The 19,772-nt window shown below is 46.3% G+C and overlaps 1 protein-coding gene across 3 annotated transcripts in view; it reads right to left on the bottom strand.

Moving 5' to 3' along the window:
* CELSR1 (cadherin EGF LAG seven-pass G-type receptor 1) overlaps positions 1-19,772 on the bottom strand; it is a 543,153-nt gene that overhangs the window by 93,306 nt on the left and 430,075 nt on the right. The window lies entirely within an intron of this gene.

Raw genomic sequence — 19,772 nt, 5'->3', positions numbered from 1 at the left:
GGAGCGCGGAGTCCGGCGAAAAATCTTCTTTTTTACTCCATCTTATTAGCCAGAAGGGAGATCTGTAAAAAGTGGAAAGACCATCATCCTCCTACACTTTTAGACTGGCGAGCCTTGGTCCTACAAGTGTCTAAACTTGACTTGGTAAGATCTGGGAACCGTAACAAAAGATCATTTTGGCATTTGATTATATGGAATTAATATGTCCGGGGTTTCACCCCTCCATCCCCCCCCCCTCCCCAGGTCAAATGATTACGCTGCTATGGCTTACTCCCTTTGTGTGCCTTCCTAAGATTGGATCCCCAAGTATGATGGCAGCATTGTCCACGTCGATATGGTTTCGATTTGCAGGTCTTGAAAGGACCTTTGCTTGCTGAAGGGTGACGGAACAGAATACTATATAACCCTTGCCAGTTATCTACTAAGACAGCGCAAAGGAGTACATTAACCTGTTATATATGAAACCAAGGTGAAAAATGAGGACAACATGTTTTTTTTAAAATAAAAAATAAAAAAATAAAAGAAAATAATTAGATGCTAGCATGAAATGTGGTCCACGGGAAGTGACAACGCCCTTTTTGGCAACGCAGGGGCGCTCAAACTCCACATTAAATGGCGTTGCAGTGGTAAGCACATCGCAGGAAGGCGGGCAGGAAACGGACAAGCACCCCGTGTAACGCTGGTAAAACAGCAGACCTACCCTACCAACTTCACAAAAGCATACTGTGTGAGGAGGGGGGAGGGGATTTCTGCTGAGCACTCCATAAGAAGCACTTAGGACCACTGCTGCTGATGTCCGGATAGGTTTAAACTCTCGTGCGGGTTATAGGGTTTGCACTTCCTCCAAAGTAGAGATGGTAAGATGTGTGAACACAGTGCAACGTTTTGCAGCTCACCTGGAGCTCACTGCGTGATATCTGCTCTTTGCGGCTTGACTGGGTGAAGAAACACAATAGTGTGTGACACACTGTTGTACCGTGTGAGTCTGCAGGTCTGAACCAGGCCATCGCAGCAACCAAAGCAGTAATCTGGTGGGTTTAAAGCCCGTCTCATGGCAGATGCAAAGATTTTTGCACCATACGTAAAGTGATCTTTTGATACCCTTTTGTTTAGCAGGAAGTCCACATTTGTTGCACAAACTGCAGCGACTTGTGGTGATTGGCAGTATGCCTGCGTACCTTCTGTGCATATTGAATTGTGCAGTAGTGGCTAGGAGCCACAACCACATTTTGAAGGACAGTTCATTTCATCATCAGTTCCGTGCCACAGTGGGTTTCTCGTAATTGCACACACCTCAATATACTGAGGCAGTGGACAGTAATGTTGGGACTGCACGTTCCTGCCCTTACATGACTATCATGAAGGAGGAGCTGAAAAGTAGGCTTAGAGCTAGGAAAAAGCAGTGGACTAATATTACTGAGCGTCTTCAGCTGGGAGTTCTATAGATACAGACGTCTCGAGGTAATGGGTGGAGTAGTGGTGCAAAGAGCCTACTGTGGCAAAGGCCCGTTTCCTGGTGGCATTGACATAACTGGTTAAGTGATGTTTCAAAGAAATAAAAATAAGTGCGGCACTGGCAGGGGTCAAAAACAAGAGTGGGCGCAGTATGTGATCAGGGTCGGGCTGGGACAGAAAATAGGGCTGGGCACCAAAATAAAAGTGGCCCCGATAAGTGAATTAGAAAGGTAAAAAAAGTGGCCCATGTTTGCAAAGTGGGACAGTTTTGCACATGTAAAGACATATTCTATAAGTGTTCTGCAAGGTATGCAAGACAGCATGGATGTGACCGCAGGCAATGATTTTTCAATGCCAGGGAAATAAGCAGTAAACCCCGGCCCAGCAGACCATAAAACAGGCCCACAAAAACCGGCCACGCACAGATGTGCCAGACCAACCAGTCATCAGTTACAAGAACAGGATGCACACCTTGTATTCTAGGCTTTTCAAAACTTTTCAAAACGTGTCCATTTTATTTCATGAGTGCGTGCCGACTGGTGAAGTGCCAAGCCCAAATGGCAATAAAATTATCACTACATTCTGAGATGGGGCGTCATCTCGCCCCCACCAGTCGCACTGCTAGAGTTGCGCCAACTTGGCGTTACTGTAGTCATTGATAGTAATCAAAATACTCATTGTTTTCCAAAAAATGTTTTTGTCTAATCACTTTTCACTCTTTTTTCTCAATTTTTCTCCAACTATTCATTTGAATCCACATGCGGAGTGTAAATGCCATTTCCCAAACTAGGCAGTCCGACAATGCATATGATTGTATGTGCTATTTCAATCTCTACTGGGGAAAGCTTGTCCGCTCAACAAAGATAAGATACAACGGCAAACATTAGGACTAAATAGCCCATTGCTTCCAGGATATGAAAATGAAGTATTTTTTTCATAAAATGGGTAAGTTACTTACCTCTAGGCACTATACTGTTTGATCTTAAAAAAAGATGTATGCTCTACTATTTAAAACAAAATGTTGGTTTGCAGCGCGCTTACAGAATCTTTGTGACTCACCATTGCATGTGTGTATTTTAAACTCTAAGCACGAATATCGTTAAAATGTCACAATTCCAGGAGAGGCATAATCATTCTAGTCTTTGAAATTAATACCCATATTTTTGTGCAGTCACTAATGCAGATGGTGTCAGCCAGATGCTAAAAGGTATGTTATAAAGAGAAACCCTTAGATGTGCCCCCTAGGGGATTACAAAATTCAACCCTTTTGCTTAAGTCCATCAAAAATAGTTGTCAAGATTACCTGTATATTCTAGAGAGTGAGACGCTAGTATTGCACCGTATGTATCATGATATTTATTGTAAGAGGTATCTTGACCTTGCTGTTTGTAATTGTCTATTTTTTGATGAATTGTTATAATATAAATCAAAAATACTTATCAAAAATAGTTGTCCCACTGAAATATTGTGTCAACAACGTCGCCTCTTTCTACGGAATGTTGTGCGCATACTGGGCCATTATTCCTATTTTTTCTGCCACTGGGGCAAGAGCTCTAATGTTTTGTCAGCAATTCTTTTGGTGAATAAACCACTGCTACCCAACACATTTTTCCTCCACAGATGAGATACAATGGAGTTTCGCCCCAAATGGCTTTTTCTTTTTGTACACCTAGACTTTATTGCGCTGAGACAATGTTTTTAACACCGTTTTTGACAGAAACAAACAGGGTAAGAAGTCAATGTCATTAATATTTGAGAATATGGATACTTTAGACCTTAGAATGTTTGACTCGGAATCGAGATTGATTGGCTCAATCCTACAAAATTGACTTTAGAAAAATGTATATGCTTTTCACCCAGCTATAGATTTTTCCCGAACGTGTCAGTGTTTGTGATTGAATGAGATCCGAAATGTAGTTCACAGATCTTCAGAACCAAATGAACAGAATACTTTCCATTCTTTTTACATCTGAATATTATAATAGCATAAACTAGACCAGGTCGGAACAAAGTTCGAGTTTTAGACAAAGTATTTTAGGATACTCCCAAGCTGATATCACTACATTTGTAACGGTATGTGATTTACACATTCAAGTTATGTGATCTGATAGAACTTGTGACATTTGACTTTCGCCATGAAGGTTTCAAAATCCTTTGTCATCTCCTAGAAATATTTTAATTACCATAGGAATTTATACTAGGACGTCCTTCTCACTTCTCCAACCTATTGGGAACCAAACCAGAACGACCCAACCAGAAATAACCAGCCTGGAGCTTTTCAACACCAATGATTGTTGTGTCAAAGTCTTGCAGAACCCAAGTCACTGATTTGTACTAACTGAAGCACTAATTTAAAAGCATTATCATGTCTTCCACAAGCTTAGTGCTTAATTTGTAAAAGAATATGTACCGAGGTTTAAAAATTTTCTCAGACCACTGGCCCTGCCAAATTTCAGAAATGTTGAATACAAAAGTCTAGTCTTGTTCTGGCTCATGCCTCTTTAATACACCACCAGACACTCCCTTTGAGGTTCTGTGATTTTGCGTGCTTTTAAAGTGCACGACTTTCTTTTCTAAACATGGGTTTTTGCCATGCGTCGTGACTGCCATCTGGTGTTGCCTTTTACGTAGGCCTCAGAAGTTAGTCTGCGAGCAAAGCAGTCTGACCTTTTGTGGGTCATGTGTACATTAACTAAGGTTTCCTTTCTGCGCTGGAGTTAATTTCAGAAGCTGGCCTTTCACCTGGAATTGACCCTGTCAAGCCAATTTCCCTGCAAGATCGTTATCCACTTTCTCAATCACCATTCAAGACATTTGTTAACTTTTAAGTTTCTTTACGTTTCTGTTATCTTGCACATTATCTGAAACTACTTTTCTTTACTGTTTCTTCATTTCATGGGTTACGCTTTCAATTAAGGGTTTGTCCGGGCCTTCCAGATTATTATTTAGATATGCCTAAATATTAACTTGTGGGTTGGGACACTGTAAAATGAGCTTTACTATATGATGCTGTGTGATGTCATGTATTTTCTATTGGTTGAATTTTGGTGCAGGGGCGCGCATTTTAAATGTACCTTTTTGTGTATAAATAGGGATGTCTCGCCTTAGTAAAATTGAGCAGTTTCTTGAGTTGTACACCGTGTTGTATTGCTGGGATTTCTGCTACTAGCTGCAGGTAATAAATTTGATCTCTGACGCCACCTAGAAGTATTCTGTGTCTCTGTATACCAAGGCAAGGGAACCCAGAGGACTTTGGGGGTGTCCCTGGCGCCGCTGGGTACTTGAAATCCCAGTTCTTCAGTTGGCGTGGCCAACGTGGGACGACTTCATTGGTACCGGTCCAAGCCCGAAGATTGCGAGGAGCCACGTGAGGAAACTCTGGAGGAGGGCCCCCACTTCATCGACCCCTGCATGTCGACCTGGACCGAAGGTCTTTTCTGCGAGGCTTCCCGCTTTCCAACGGCTACGAAGGACTGCTGCCCTGACTGTCGCCTTGTCTTGGACCCTCCGATTGATGTTTGTAAAGCGAGACGATAGACGGTCTTCTGGTGGCGTGACAGATATTTGGTTAAGTATAAGTGGGTCGCTCCCACGACTTTGTCTGGTTCCTTGGTTTTGATTTGGTTGCTGCAGTACCCAAAGCCGAAGGGCTTGTATATTTACGAGTGTATCATTTTTTGATTCCCTTTGAAGTTTGAAACCAGACTAGTGAGCAAGATGCCTGGTCTTGGTAAATTTGGTAATTGGTTTGTTTGTGGTAGTAACAGGGATTCCCGATTGGAGGATTCATGTCCGATACCTCCGGTTGGAACTCCGACTTATGAGCTCTATTCTAAACACGGAGTGGGCCCTATTACTTATAATGAAGTATGGGTTCACTACACTAAAAAGGATGGGGGGACAAGCCAGGAGGACCTTACCTGCCAGCACGCCTGCACACAGCGCCAGTCCCTGGGTGGGGAACGCTGTAGGTCTCGCCGCCATCACTCCATCAGCGCGGCTGGAGACTACAGCTCCCAGCGGGCTCAGCGCGCACTTCCGGTTTCCCGCTGTCTTCGCGCCCGGAGGCGCTATAAAGTCCAGGCACTCCCTCGGTGGAGCGGGGGACAAGCCAGGAGGACCTTACCTGCCAGCACGCCTGCACGCAGCGCCAGTCCCTGGGTGGGGAACGCTGTAGGTCTCGCCGCCATCACTCCATCAGCGCGGCTGGAGACTACAGCTCCCAGCGGGCTCAGCGCGCACTTCCGGTTCCCCGCTGTCTTCGCGCCCGGAGGCGATATAAAATCCAGGCACTCCCTCCGCGTCGCGGGACGCGCGCGGGCAGCGCCGGGCGGAGCCCGGGCAGAGGGCGGGCCGTCTGTGGCCGTCCGGGGCAGGAGGAGGCAGGGCAGGGCCACCCCATTTCCATCTACCGTACCGGTTTCAACTTGTGGTGCCGCATCTCAGCATGTCAACACGCTCCGGTAAGGCCTTGAGGGGTTGCGGGGAGAGTGCCCCCGGGGGTGCTATGTTCGGCTCTATGGACAAATTCCTGACAAGGGTGGCGGCTGTCATCGACAATGAACTTGCCATATCTGAACGGCGCCTTTCTCTTGACTTTCCTCCTGCTAAAAGTCCATCTCCAGCAATAGTGTTGTCCCCTCTAAATCCTACTTCCCCTGCACCCTTGCTTGGGGATCTACCTGGGGATTCCTTTATTGCACCATCAATGGGTGGTATAGAAGGGTTAGAAAGCTCACTGATCGGTAACCACGGTACTAGTCCTTGTGCCGTGCTTATAGATCCATGCAATGAGCTCTCCTTAGCAGGCTCACCTGGCATTCAGTCCCAACACTGCCCTGAGGTTCCTGTTCCCGTCCCACAAGCTCCGACTAAAAAGCGACCTAACCAGGAGCCTATCAAAAGGAAGGGGAAAAGGGCAATTTACACTCGAAAGGGCTGCTCATCTAAGATTACTAACCATCCCAGGTACCCGCCCCTGAGGGGTCCTTCCCCCCTGAGCGCCGCAGGACCTGTATCCTCAGGGACACCTATTTGCGCTCCAGCTGTTATTGATACAGTACCACCTTCCTTGTTGGCCCCACCAACGCCTGACCAGGCCAACGTGGGTCACTCCATGGAGGCGATTGAGAAGCTGGTCAAGTCTCTTGTGTTGCCACTTATAGACCAGGTCAAGAGGTTGGGGGACAGGCTTGACTGCTTTGAGCAGGCTACTAGGGACAATTTTTTTGCCCTAAAGACCCTTCTCAAGCACCAGCCAAAGCCCAGTGAGGATAGGACAGATAGGTTAGATAAGTCCAATAGGATAGAGGTTCCAGTGAGACCCCCCCTGGGAGATCAGCCGATGCAGCCGCCCAAGCATCCAGCCCCTGGGAATACTATCTTGGCTGCTCCTAAGGTTGGTCCTAGACAGATAAAGCCGAAGGCTCCCACTCATGCTGCTTACGTGCATGCTACCCTTCCCCCAGTAGCAATAACCCCGGTGGCTACCCAGGACCTAAGGCAACACCAGAAGGGAGGGACGGGCCCTACTTCGCAACCTGGGGCTGTTATATCTGATGCAACTGGTGGTGGTGCATCAACTTCTAAGGTTGCATTTATTCCCGTCCCACCTACAAATCGTCCCCCTTTAGGTCCTCCTCAGAACAGTAGACGCAAGTGCCCCCCAGTTAACCTCCCCCCTGAGTGCCACCCGTATGTTGTCATCCTTACGAAAGTCCCTCCTATTGGGAGTACCCAGCGGGAAAACCATCAGGCACTAAAGAATAAGGTCATCCACTGGCTGAAAGCCAACAGGCCCCTGCCTGCGGGAGTGGATGGAATTATTCTTGGTGTACGCAGGGTGGGTTGGATTGGACACGGGAAAAAATCGCTCGAAGGGGATTGTGTGGTGGTAAACTTCCAAGATGCTAGGGTTGCCCATTTAATATGCTCTCAAGGTCAACCCACGGTTGGATCGGGTATCGACATAGTCGATTTGACATTTTTTTACCCACGGTCTATTATGACCACCCCCACCATCCACCTTGGACAACCCACCTTTATTAGCAGCCCTGGGGGCCAATTTTCTGTGGAGAACACTGCCCACGGCCTTTCGACCCCGGGAGTTCTTTCCCAGCAGCTATGCCTAGCTCCAGTGATACCAAATTGGGGACCTGGGAGCTGTTGACTCAGTTATGATCCGGGGGAGGACGCTGTGGCCCCAGGCTTTGTCGCTGAGTCAACACCATACCCCAAATCCAATGGCTCCTCCTCCCCACCGCAGACTCAGGCTACGGCCGAGTCTGTAGAGGGGAAGGGGGAGACTGGGGCACCCTATAATTTTCTGGCTGGTCCCCCTGATGTGGGTTCTGTGGTCTTATCACCCCCTGTCGAGGATTGTAGCATTGCAGCTGTAACGGACCCCCAGATTAGGGTTTTCAGCTGGAATGTGGCGGGCCTCGAAAGGAAGCTGGCGTTGCCGGACTGGAGCGAGCGTGTGGAGCAATACTCCATATGCCTGTTCCAGGAAACCTGGAGTCGGGTGCCCCTACACAAGGCGGGCTATTCCACCCACTTTTTGCCGGCAGTAGAAAGTGCAACTGGCAGGGGCCGCCCCTCTGGTGGCCTGTTAATCTGGGTAGCCACCGAACTCAACTGTAGGGTGGAGGAGAGGGACACTAATTGCCCTGACCTCCTAAATATTTTGCTTAGAAATTCCCAGGGCAGAGTCATTCTAAATATTTTTAACATCTATGCCCGTGGCACTAAGGGGGGAAGAGAATCCCCAGTTATAGCTTGCCTGGAAGCGCAACTCCGCTCATCTCCATACAGGTCCTGTACCTTGTTGGCAGGTGATCTGAACTGCACTTTCGAGCCCCTGGACCTGGACATCCTAGCAGATCAAGAGGAACTTGATAATGGGTGGGGGATTCCGCCCCTCGAGCTTGGCCCTGTTAAAAAGTGGACAGAAGTGGCCCTCCAGATTAACTCACTAGTTATGGAGTTTGGTCTTAGAGCTGCCAATGGCAGGACCAGGTCCGACAAAGTAGGGGCGCACACCTACAACAGGCCAGGACACACGTCACGGATTGATTATTTCCTCCTTGACATACACCTGTGGAGCCTGGTGGAGGACATGGTAGTTTTACCTTCTGTGGAGAGTGACCACAATCTCCTGTCCCTCACCCTGTCCCACAGGTGCGTCAATAGCACCGTGAGTAGTTCTCCTTGTAACCCCGCTCCGGACCTGTCAGTGGTCACGAACTGTGGACGAAGGCTAAAGTGGGCGAAGCTAGCTCTTTCAGAGGAGAAAACCTCTGCGATTAGGCAGCTTCTGGTCTCAGCCCTAGCCAATCTTGACTGCCAAGAGGAAGGGCTGATGGAGGTGGCACCCAGGTTTTGTGTCATAATTCAGGCCATTGGCGACCTCTTTGTAGTTCCAGCTCACCCGAGCGGAAGGAAACCAAGCCTACGATCGGGTCAGGGCTGGTACAACCAAAAGTGTAGGGAGGCGAAATCACTTCTTATCGAGGCAGTCAAGTCCAAATTACCGTCTAGGACTAGGGAGGCCAGGAGACACTATGCACTCTGCCAGAAAAATGCAAGGATGGAGTGGGAGGTTAATTTCTGGCAGGACCTCCTGGCTGCCAGTCGTGGGAAAGATGCCAAAGGTTTTTGGGACATGGTGGGCAAAAGGAATCGTCCCGACGATTCCCGGAGGACTTGTGCCATTAACGCCCAGACTTGGTTCTCCCATTTCCAAAATCTTTATTCTGCTGTTGAAGGCCCACTTAATGATCCCTTTAAAATCCCACCCTTTACTCTAGTTCGTGACCTGGAACTGTTTTCCCCCCTGGATGTAACAAAGCAGATCAAAACCTTGGTCCCCTTGAAAGCAGCTGGCCCGGATGGCCTACCGGGGGACATCCTCCGTGCTTACCCGGAAGAATGGGGGGTACTAATCTCTGCACTCCTCAATGCAATCATGGGGGGAGGGCCTGTGCCTGACTCCTGGAGAGGTGCGGAGGTGGTCCCCATTTTTAAAAAGGGCAGTCGGGACTTACCCGGGAACTATAGGCCTATAAGCCTAATAGACTCCAGCCAGAAATTGGCCGGGAAAACCATCTTGGGGAGAATCACTCAATGGGTGGACGACAATCACATTCTGTCCGACATGCAGGCTGGGTTCCGTTCGGGTACAGGAACTATTGAACAGGCCTTTAGGCTTTTGTTGTTACACTGGAAGGTGGTGGTGCTGGGCAAAGGCAGTCTTTACCTGGCCTTTATTGACCTTAAGACTGCCTTTGACCTGGTACCAAGGGAGGAACTTTGGAGGGTGCTTCATGGTTTAGGGATGCCCCCGTACCTATTGAACCTCCTTATTAACCTGCACATCAACACCTATGCCCAGGTTAGATGGGGGCTGAATGGGGAAAAGACCGATAAGATCAGGGTCGAGAGGGGAGTAAGACAGGGCTGTGTTTTGGCCCCTACCTTATTCTCCCTCTATATTAACGGGGTGGTAGATCATCTACTGGGCGAACCATCAGACGCTCCCAGCCTGGGTGGAGTAAAAATTCCAACTCTGTTGTTCGCCGACGACACCCTCCTCATTTCCAAAACCCCCCAAGGTCTACAGACATTGCTGAACCGCTTCCAGGACTTCTGTACCACTAAAGGCCTCGTCATTAACATAGACAAGACCAAGTACCTAGTCATGCATCCACCTCGCAAACTTGGCCGCCCTCCAATTCTGAACTCTATACCCCTAGAAAGAGTGGCGGAATTTGATTATCTGGGGATCCGACTGAATGATGCAATGAGCTGGACTGCCCACATTGATAAAATGACTCTGGCCCACAAAAGGGTGGGGGGCGCCCTTCTTAAGGAGTACAATAACTCCACAAAACATTGTGTTGCTCCTATACTTGAGATCTACAAAGCTCGTGCGGTCCCAGCTTCACTCTATGGATCGGAACTGTGGGGCTTGGGCAAAGTCGACTCATTGAGTAAGGCCGAAAATAAATTTATCAAGGATCTTCTTGCCATTCCATCGAGCAGCCCGACCATCCCAGTGCTCTTGGACACTGGCTGTAAAGCCATAAGGGACCAGGCTCGGCTTCGTCCCCTTCTGCTCTGGGCACGCTTGTGGAGGGTCCCGGAGCTACAATCCTATGCCAATGGGCTGGCAGAAGTGATGCATGCTGATGGTTGGAGTAGCATCAAATGGCTGAAGGACATAAAACATCTTTTAGGGGAACTTGGTTTGGCCTCTTGCTGGCATAGTCACTCCGCTCCTCCAAAGAAGATTCTAAAAAAACTTTTCTGGGAGTGGGTTGGTGTGAAGCGCTCTAGAAGCCAGCAGCATTGCAAAACCACCGCAGCTTTCCTGCTGTTCAAAGACGTTGTCTTGTATGAGCCATATATGGATATTATATCAGTTGCTATGGATAGGTCCTTGTACATTAAATTTCGGCTAGGAACCTTGCCCTTGGCCGACCTCTGTTCAAGGTGGAATAAAGCCCAGCCCACATCACGCTTTTGTGCCTTTTGTCAGGACAAACCAGAGACGGTGCCACACTTCCTTTTCGAATGCCCGGACTATGGTCGCCCCAGATCACGTTGGCTTGGTCCCATTTGCAGAGAACTGGGGACTCGTCAGTACTCTGTTGCCCTTCGGATTCTTTTAACTAATACAGCCCCTCCTATTGTTTGTGCTGTTGCTAAATTTTTAAAATGGGCTTGGTTGATTAGACTTAGAAGACTGACCATAACAATTTAATTCCTTTTTATCTAATTTATGCTGACATAACGTGTTTTAATTTTCATTCCATTTGTACAGTCTTACTTATTTCGACATGCTGTTTTTATCTTTTTGTACTGCTTTTATGATATGTGCATATCGAAATAAAGCATCAATCAATCAATCAAAAAGGATGGTGTTTTGCAATGTCCCCCACATGGTAGTTTTGAAACAGAGATTTTAGACAATCTAGAAGTTAAGCTATTTAAGAAGAAAGCCCGGCCGGCAATGTTTGACTCTTTCCGCCTTTGGCGTAAGGAAGCCAAACAGCGAGAAATTAAACAAGCAAAAAGAGATAGGAAAGATAAGAATATGTCAGTATTACAAGCTGCTAGACAGTTTAAGGAAGATGGAGAAGAGCGTGCGAGTGAAGTTTTAGATAGACAGCGTTGTATGGCCATAGATAAATGTTATCCGGCCTTGCCGTCTTCTCCTCCAAAAGTGATTGAAGACCTTGAAAAAGATCCTTTGATCTCTCATTTGCTGAGATTGCCACCTCCCTATGTGCAGGGTGCTACTGCGCCTCTATTACCCCTAGTTGTTCCACCCTTTGTTGTTCAACCTCCTGCTATTGTTCAGCCACCCGGTGCTCCACAGATGGTTTTGCCTCCTCCTGCGCAACCCATTCTAGGGTCGCCAGCCTTGCTACCAGCTTTGCCTCAAACTCCTTTGCCTTCTGCTTCTGCATCTTCGATTTCTACTGTTCTTGTCCCTACACCTTCTTTGCCTCAAAATACTTATTCTCCTGTTCTTATGTCTGCTTCTTCTCCTTCTGTTCGAAAACGAATAAGAGAAACTGTTTCTAATTTGTTGTCACCATTGTTTGGGTCACTGAATATGACCCCTGTTTCGGAGCGTAAGCCGAGTCGTAGCCAGCTTCCTGGTTCCGAGGAACGGGCTGTGTTGGATTTGTTGGCTCGTAAATGGATTATAAAGGCCTCAAGGTATAGTTTGCCAGCGGTTATGGATGTTTTCTTTCAGTGGGAGCCGCCTAAGCAAAGGTATGTTTTTAATGTGATGTGTATGTTTTTGCGTCAGGAATGGGAAGATAATGATTTGGGTTTGATCCCGCAGGAACTACTTGATGTTCAGTCGGATTTTGCTAAAGGGATGATAGTGGAATCTGATATTACAGATGCCGTAGAGACGATACTGGCTTTTAGATCTAGACTTCCGCCTCAGACATTGTACGAACCTGATTCCTCTGTTAGAAGAAAAGTGAGACAGTATCCCATGAGAGAAGTTCCTCCTGTATGGAAAGAAGCAGTTCAGGCTAATGTAAATCAGGGTATTCAGGCCGCTCCGGCTCATTTTCAGCAAGTATGGGTACATGTCCCTTGGAAGAGAGCAGAGGTCTTGGCTCTTAAGCAGACCTTACCTGACCCTCGTAAGAATCCTGCTGGTTATTACAAGGAGTTGTCCCAGACAGTTGAAGCGTGTATTATGAATTTAGCTGACATCGATATGTTGATGGGTAATGTAGTCCCTCAACCTTTGTGGGCCAAGATTCGTCATGAGAATCATGCTGCTGAATTAGGTGATACCTGGGCGAATATTGTTGCCGCAGATGGTAGACAGGAGGGAGGTGCTAAACCTGAACCTCTAGTTTCAGAATTACCAGGTAGAATTATTAATCTGATGAAAACGATGATGCCTGCTTTACGAGTAAATTGGGATAAGTTAGCAGCATGTAAGCAGAAGAAAGATAAGAGTGTATCTGATTTCTTCACTCGGTTTGAAGAGACGTTTATTGATCATAGTGGTCAGGATAGGAGTACGGAAGGTGGTCAAAGGTTGTTTGTGGATAAATTTGTCTTTAATTTGCTTCCCGAACTTTCTAATAAGTTAAAGGACTCTGAGAGTTCATGGGCTGTCTCTTCGTCGGCCCAGATATTGCCTACTGCACAATATTACGAGAATAGGGATAAAGATGAGAAGGATAAAGTGGAGAAGAAAACGAAAGAGTTAAAGACGAAAGTTCTTTTGCAGCAAGCTTATCCGCCTCGTCAGAATCAGCCTCAGTTTCAGCAACCTCCACAATTTCAGAGATTGTTACAGAAGCCTGAGCCCTATGCTCCGCGATTCTTTCCTGGCCCTAATCAGTGTGCTTATTGCAGAGAGGAAGGTCATTACAAGAATAGTTGCCCGGCTTTGTTACAGCGTGCGAATGGTGTATCTGGTCAGAGAGGTCGTGGTAGTTTTCAGCAAGCTCCTAGGGGTAGGGGACGTGGTGTGATCCCTCAGAATGAGCGTTCCTCTTCCCTACAGAATTCTGCGAATTATTTTGACAGACAAAATGTTCCGAGTGGTCAGTCTGCCCAGTATTATGTTGAGGATTACTGTGTCGAAGGTGAGAGTTCTGGTTATAATGATAACTAGGACAGCCAAGGACAAAGTGAGGGAGTAGTGTCAGTTCCAGTAGACCAGAGTGGACCTTATGTTGAAGTGATTACATCAGGTGTGGTAGAACCTTTTCTTTTGGATACTGGTGCGATGAAGAGTTCTATTATGCACTCTAAACTTCCTGGTGCACCTTTGTCTGGCTTGACCAATGTTTCAGTAGGATTTTCAGGCGCCCCAGTTCGTAATCCGGTTTCTAGTCCTTTGTCCCTTTCAATTGGCCCTTGTGAATTGGAAGCTCCACTTATTTTAACGACTGGTTGTGGTGAGAATCTGTTGGGTTTGGACTTGCTGAAAAGATTGTATGCAACATTGCATTGTTCTCCTTCGGGAGTACAACTTACCCTTGGTAAGAAAGTGATTTCTCCAATGTATTTGTCTAAGGATTGTTTGCCACTGGAATTGCGTTCGCTTCCTGATACACTTTGGGCTACAGGTCCAAATGATGTTGGTCTTTTGCAGATTCCACCTTATGTTGTCACCCTTAAGTCAAATGCTAGGCTACCTCGTATTCCCCAATACAAGATTTCGAGTGATGGTGAGAGAGCTCTTTTAGCGATTGTCTACGATCTGGTTGAGAAGGGTGTAGTTGAGGAAACGAGAGGTAATGTGTGTAACAGTCCTGTTTTGCCCGTCCTTAAATGTACTGATGCTTCTCAGCCACCTGTGTACAGGTTTGTGATCGACCTTCGAGAGGTCAATAAGATAGTAGTGCCACAGTTTCCTGTGGTACCTGATATCACTGCTTTGTTGACTGATTCCTGCTTCGGCAGCTTGGTTTTCTGTCATCGATTTGAAGAATGCTTTCTTCAGTATTCCTATTGCTGAGGAGAGTAGGGGTATTTTTGGCTTCTCATTAGGAGGCCGAAACTTCCGGTTTAAGAGAGCTCCCCAAGGTTATTGTGAAAGTCCCTCCATCTATAGTCAAGCGTTGAAAACTCAGCTTGACGGTTTTATGTTACCTGTTGGTGCTACTCTTATTCAGTACGTCGATGATATGTTGATTACTGCTGATGATGAAAAGATTTGTATAGAGGCTACTCTTTCTTTGTTGCGGTATTTGTCTGACCTTCATCATAATGTGTCACCTTCAAAGTTGCAATATTGTCGCCAAGAAGTGACCTACTTAGGTCATCTCTTGTCGAAGGAGGGAAGGAGATTGACCCCAGAACGAATTCAAGCGATTGCACAAATGAATGTGCCATCCACGCAGAGAGAAGTGCGTGCCTTTTTAGGTATTACATCATATTGTAGACAGTGGATCCCCAATTTTTCCTTGCTAGCGAAACCACTGTTGGCATTAACTCTGAAAGATACTCCGCATCCTCTTCCTTGGTCTGACGAATGTCAGAAAAGTTTTTCTGAACTAAGCGATGCATTGTGTTCGGCTCCTGTGTTGGGTACTCCAGACTATAGTAAGCCTTTCACGTTGTACGTGTACGAGAGAGAAGGTTGTGCGTTGTCAGTGTTGACACAACCATTTGGGGACAAGCAGCGTCCATGCGCGTATTTTTCAGCAACGTTAGACCCAGTTGCTAAGGCGTTGCCGAGTTGTCTGAGAGCTACAGCTGCAGCGGCTGTTTCTATTCGACAGTCTGCTGGTTTGTTATTGGACAATACGTTGATTGTGATGGTCCCACATGCAGTGGATACCTTATTGAACAGGACTAAGACACAGCACCTTACTAGTGCACGTCTGTCAGGTTACGAGTTGACATTGTTGGCTAGTCATGTTCACATTAAACGATGTAATGTGCTGAATCCAGCTACGTTGTTACCGATCTCTACAGAGACGGATGTGCAAGAACAGCATGATTGTTTTCTTCGTACAGAGGAAGAAACGAAAGCTAGAGTTGACCTGAGGGATAGTCCCCTTACGGATGTTGATGGGACCCTATGGGTAGATGGTTCGTGTTTTAAGCTTCCGAATGGTGAAACGACTGCAGCGTATGCTATTACAACTTTACATACAGTTGGTGAGACAGCACGCATACCACAGAATTCTGCGCAAGCAGCAGAGTTGATTGCATTGACGAGAGCGTGTGTGTTGTCAGAAAGAAAGCGAGTGAATGTTTACACCGATAGTCAGTATGCGTTTGGTGTTGCCCATAGTTTTGGGCATTTATGGAGAGAGCGTGGGTTCCTTACTTCGCATGGGACAAAAATACAGCATGGGCAGTTGGTGAATGAACTTTTGGAATCTCTCACTCTCCCAAAGCAGATTGCAATTGTGAAGTGTAGTGCGCATAAGAAAGTTGTGGACGATGTTGGTCGAGGGAATGCGTTTGCGGATGAAGTTGCGAAGGAAACGGCGAAAGACATGATGAGCCGTATGTATGTTGCAGGCCCAGCTAATTGGGTTATGGCTGGTGGAATGTGTGAAGACACAATAGAAAGTGTGAAAGCGATTCAGACTGAAGCGACTGAGAAAGAAGTGAGTGTTTGGAGAGAGACTACGGGTATGTTGGATTCGACAGGTTGTTGGGTTGAGTTGTCAGAACACCAGCGATGGTTGTTGCCTGATGCGTATGTGCTCCCAGTGGTTACAATGGCTCATGGAATGGCTCACATAAGTTCGAAGGGAATATGCAAGTTGTTGGCTCCAGTTTGGCAGAATGCTGGAATTCCGAAATGTGCAGAGAACGTGGTGAAACATTGTATGATTTGTCTGCAATATAATCCTGGTAAGGGAACTCCAACTCCAGCTGGTCATTTTGCTCCTCCAACGTATCCGTTTGAAGTGATACAGTTAGACTACATTCACATGGAGAGATGCAATAATTTGAAGTATGTCCTAGTGGTTGTTTGTGCCTTTTCCAGGTGGATAGAGGCCTACCCCCTAAAAGATAATACTGCCTTGTCTACAGCCAAGGTTTTGCTGAGAGAGTACTTCCCTAGGTATGGTTTGCCGAGAATTGTATGGTCGGACAATGGGGGTGAATTTGTGGGTCAAATCATGAAGAAAGTATGTGCTGGTTGGGGAATAAATCAGAAGGTCCATGCAGCGAATCACCCCCAGTCTGCTGGACTTGTTGAATGTTACAATGGTACCTTGAAGCTGAAATTAGCTAAGGTACAAGCGAGCACTGGTCTTACATGGCCGGATGCCTTGCAGTTGGCTCTTTTGTGAACAAGGACGACTGTGCATTCTCGAGTGGGACTTAGTCCGTATGAAATTGTGTTTGGTCGTCCTGCAAATGTTTGGGGTGTGCCTCGTCCTAAAGAATGCAGCAGTATTGAGAACCCTATGTTGGTGGATTACTTACATGACTTGACTGCTAAATTATGTGTTCTCCACCAACAGGTCTATGACAGTCTACCGACAGCAACTGCGGATCCAGGACACACAATTCAACCCGGCGATTATATTCTCACGAAGAATTTTCAACGAACAAAGAATTTGGAGCCGAGGTGGACTGGACCGCATTTAGTTTTGTTAGTGACTCAAACTGCTGTTAGAGTAGCTGGCAAGAAAAACTGGGCGCATGCCACCCCTACGAAAAAAGTTCCATTGCCCTTACCATAGGACAAGTGGGTGAGGGGAGGTATAGCCGATTCTGAATGTGAAAAAACTCCTAGATTTGTTCCATTTAGTGATGCTCATTTGACATGGACACGGTCAGAACGCGAGGATGATGATGTTCTGCAAGCTGCTGTGCCTCCTCAGCTAAAGATTGACACCACCAATCCGGAACTTCTTTTTAAGGATCCAACTGTACCTAATAAAGAACGCTACGATCTAAGACCGCAAAAGACTGTACATATGGACAAATAAAGTTGAAACTGGAATTTTTTATATAGTGAATTACACCTCGTCAGATCAAGAGACTTTTTTTTGCTTTTTCCTTTTTCGAGTCACCATCCGGACTCAGCTGTAAGGTCGCGGTGTAAAGACTTGGGAGTGCAAGCCGAAGACACAAGGTCGAGGTTCTGGTTGGTCTCAGGGCGTTCCCTGGACTGACAGACGCATTCCTTAGCACGAAACACCCAACTGCCGCGAACAGCACGGTTAGAGGATGGAGTCTTTTGGGTCTGAGAAAGGTGTTGCGAAAAGTGGTTTCAAAATGAAAATGTGTACATTGGTTCGTAGCAAATGTTTTTTAATAATGTGTTCCCTTATGCTTGTGAATATTACGTTAGCTTGTGTGGGTTGGATTTTCTATATCACACAATTGCCGCTTACATCTACCTCCCAACCTACTCTTTCTTTTTCTACTGCATCTCCACATGAGTTTCATACTTTACCTGAACATGAACAGACACGAAGATCAGAATTTGTGAACAATTCGTTTATACTGATGTTGCATCAGCATCAGCTAGTCATAAATACCACGAATTGTTGGGTGTGTGGTCTTATGCCACATACTACAGATAAGGGAATGCCAAATTTGGTTTTGCCTTTTTCACCTAATGGGTCAGTTTGGGCACTCCAATCGATGTTTATCTATGCGAACGAAGCCTCTCCAGTGCGTTCTGTTAACGATAACTTGAGCAAGAATGCTTTGATACGGGGAATAGTCGATATGATTAGAGATATTGACGCGTATAATGCTATCCCTAAAGATGAGGTACGAGCATATGTCGGTTGGAATAAGACGACATATAGTGTTAGCTTGACGGAGAAAGAAAGGCAGCGAAGGTCTCCCCCTATTTGGATTATACCCCACCGAGGTCATCTTTGTTTGCAAGGTAATGGTCAGAATCCGAGAGCTCAGCTTGGTAAGAGTGTGTGTGTTCACACATACGTTTATACGTCCCAGAAATCTCCTCCGTTCGTGCCAGCGTGCACGTATTTTGTTTGTTATGATAGAGCATATACATGGTTGCCATCTGATTTTTCCGGCACATGTTATGTGGCATTTTTGCTTCCCCCTACATACACTGCTGTTTCCGATTACCATAAGACAAGATATGGTAGAGGTGTAATCGATGCGAAAGATACTGTCGCACAAGAAGCTGGAGACTTCTTTAAGGGTTTCCTACCCTTTTGGGGTCCTATGGCTAATAGTAGGAATATTCGTCAGCTTATGAGAGTGGTTGAGGCCACTATAAATGAGACTGCAGGTGCCCTAAGCAATATTACATTACAGAATCGTTTTGTTTTAGATATTATACTTGCAGATAGAGGTGGGGTATGCAAATTGATTAGATCTAGTTGCTGCATTTTCATACCAGATAATGCCCCGACAACTGCGGGGAATCAGACCTGCACCATCGCAACATTTATGTTGTCCGACAACCGCACAGTTTTACCAAACTTTGTACAGGCAGTATGACAGTGTGTAGAAGACAAAGCTACAACCATAGAAATGTCCAGGTGCAAGATAAAGCAATGAGCCTAGAAAAACACAGGTGCCAGGCACTGTGTTGATGGATTCAGACACTCTTATGCTGCGCCTGCAAACCCCAACCCAGAAGTAACCAAGTCTAAAAGTTACGATGGGATGGAGGATTTATTGTGAAGGCCAGTGGCCCTCAACCCTCTTGTACCAGGAAAGACACTGGGAGGACCGGTAAGGGACAGCACAGGCATCACCACTGCCTACGTAATCCTAGGATGATGTCACTCGCAGGGTTGGTCTCTCACCAGTGTCATTCACGGATACTTTTTGCAGGATGACACGACCAACTGGAGAGCTCATGTAGGTGGCTTCTGACACTATGCACTATATAAATGCACTATACACCCTTACAGATTGCTCAAGTTTTGAGTTCTACCTGAAGAAATCAGAGATGAGTCAGATCTTGGAAGATTATGGGGCTTTGTATGTGATGGACTGCAGCAATTACGAAAGGCTATGCTTCTCCCTTGGAATAGAGTTTTTTGTGTGTGGATTCCTACCCTCCTCTGCTCCTCTCAACCCGGCTATTAAAAGCCTTGAGTTGCGCCATGTTAAGGCACATTTTCCAACGTTCATTCATTTCCCAAATAATTTCTTTCAACCTGGTTTCCGAAACACTGCCTAAATCTGTGTCCCGAGACACTGTTTTGCTTCACTTCACCTACTCCATGTCTCTGTGTATCCCTCAAATGCTTTGAAAACCTCTAAGTAAAACAAAATAACCAAACGATTTGATGTTTTCACTGATTTCATATTGAGTGATTTGTGTAGCACAAATTGTGTCATTACTA

Source organism: Lissotriton helveticus, chromosome 1_1 (assembly GCF_964261635.1).
Source record: "Lissotriton helveticus chromosome 1_1, aLisHel1.1, whole genome shotgun sequence".
NCBI classification, from domain to species: domain Eukaryota; kingdom Metazoa; phylum Chordata; class Amphibia; order Caudata; family Salamandridae; genus Lissotriton; species Lissotriton helveticus.
This window is presented reverse-complemented; position numbering and strand designations above follow the sequence as displayed.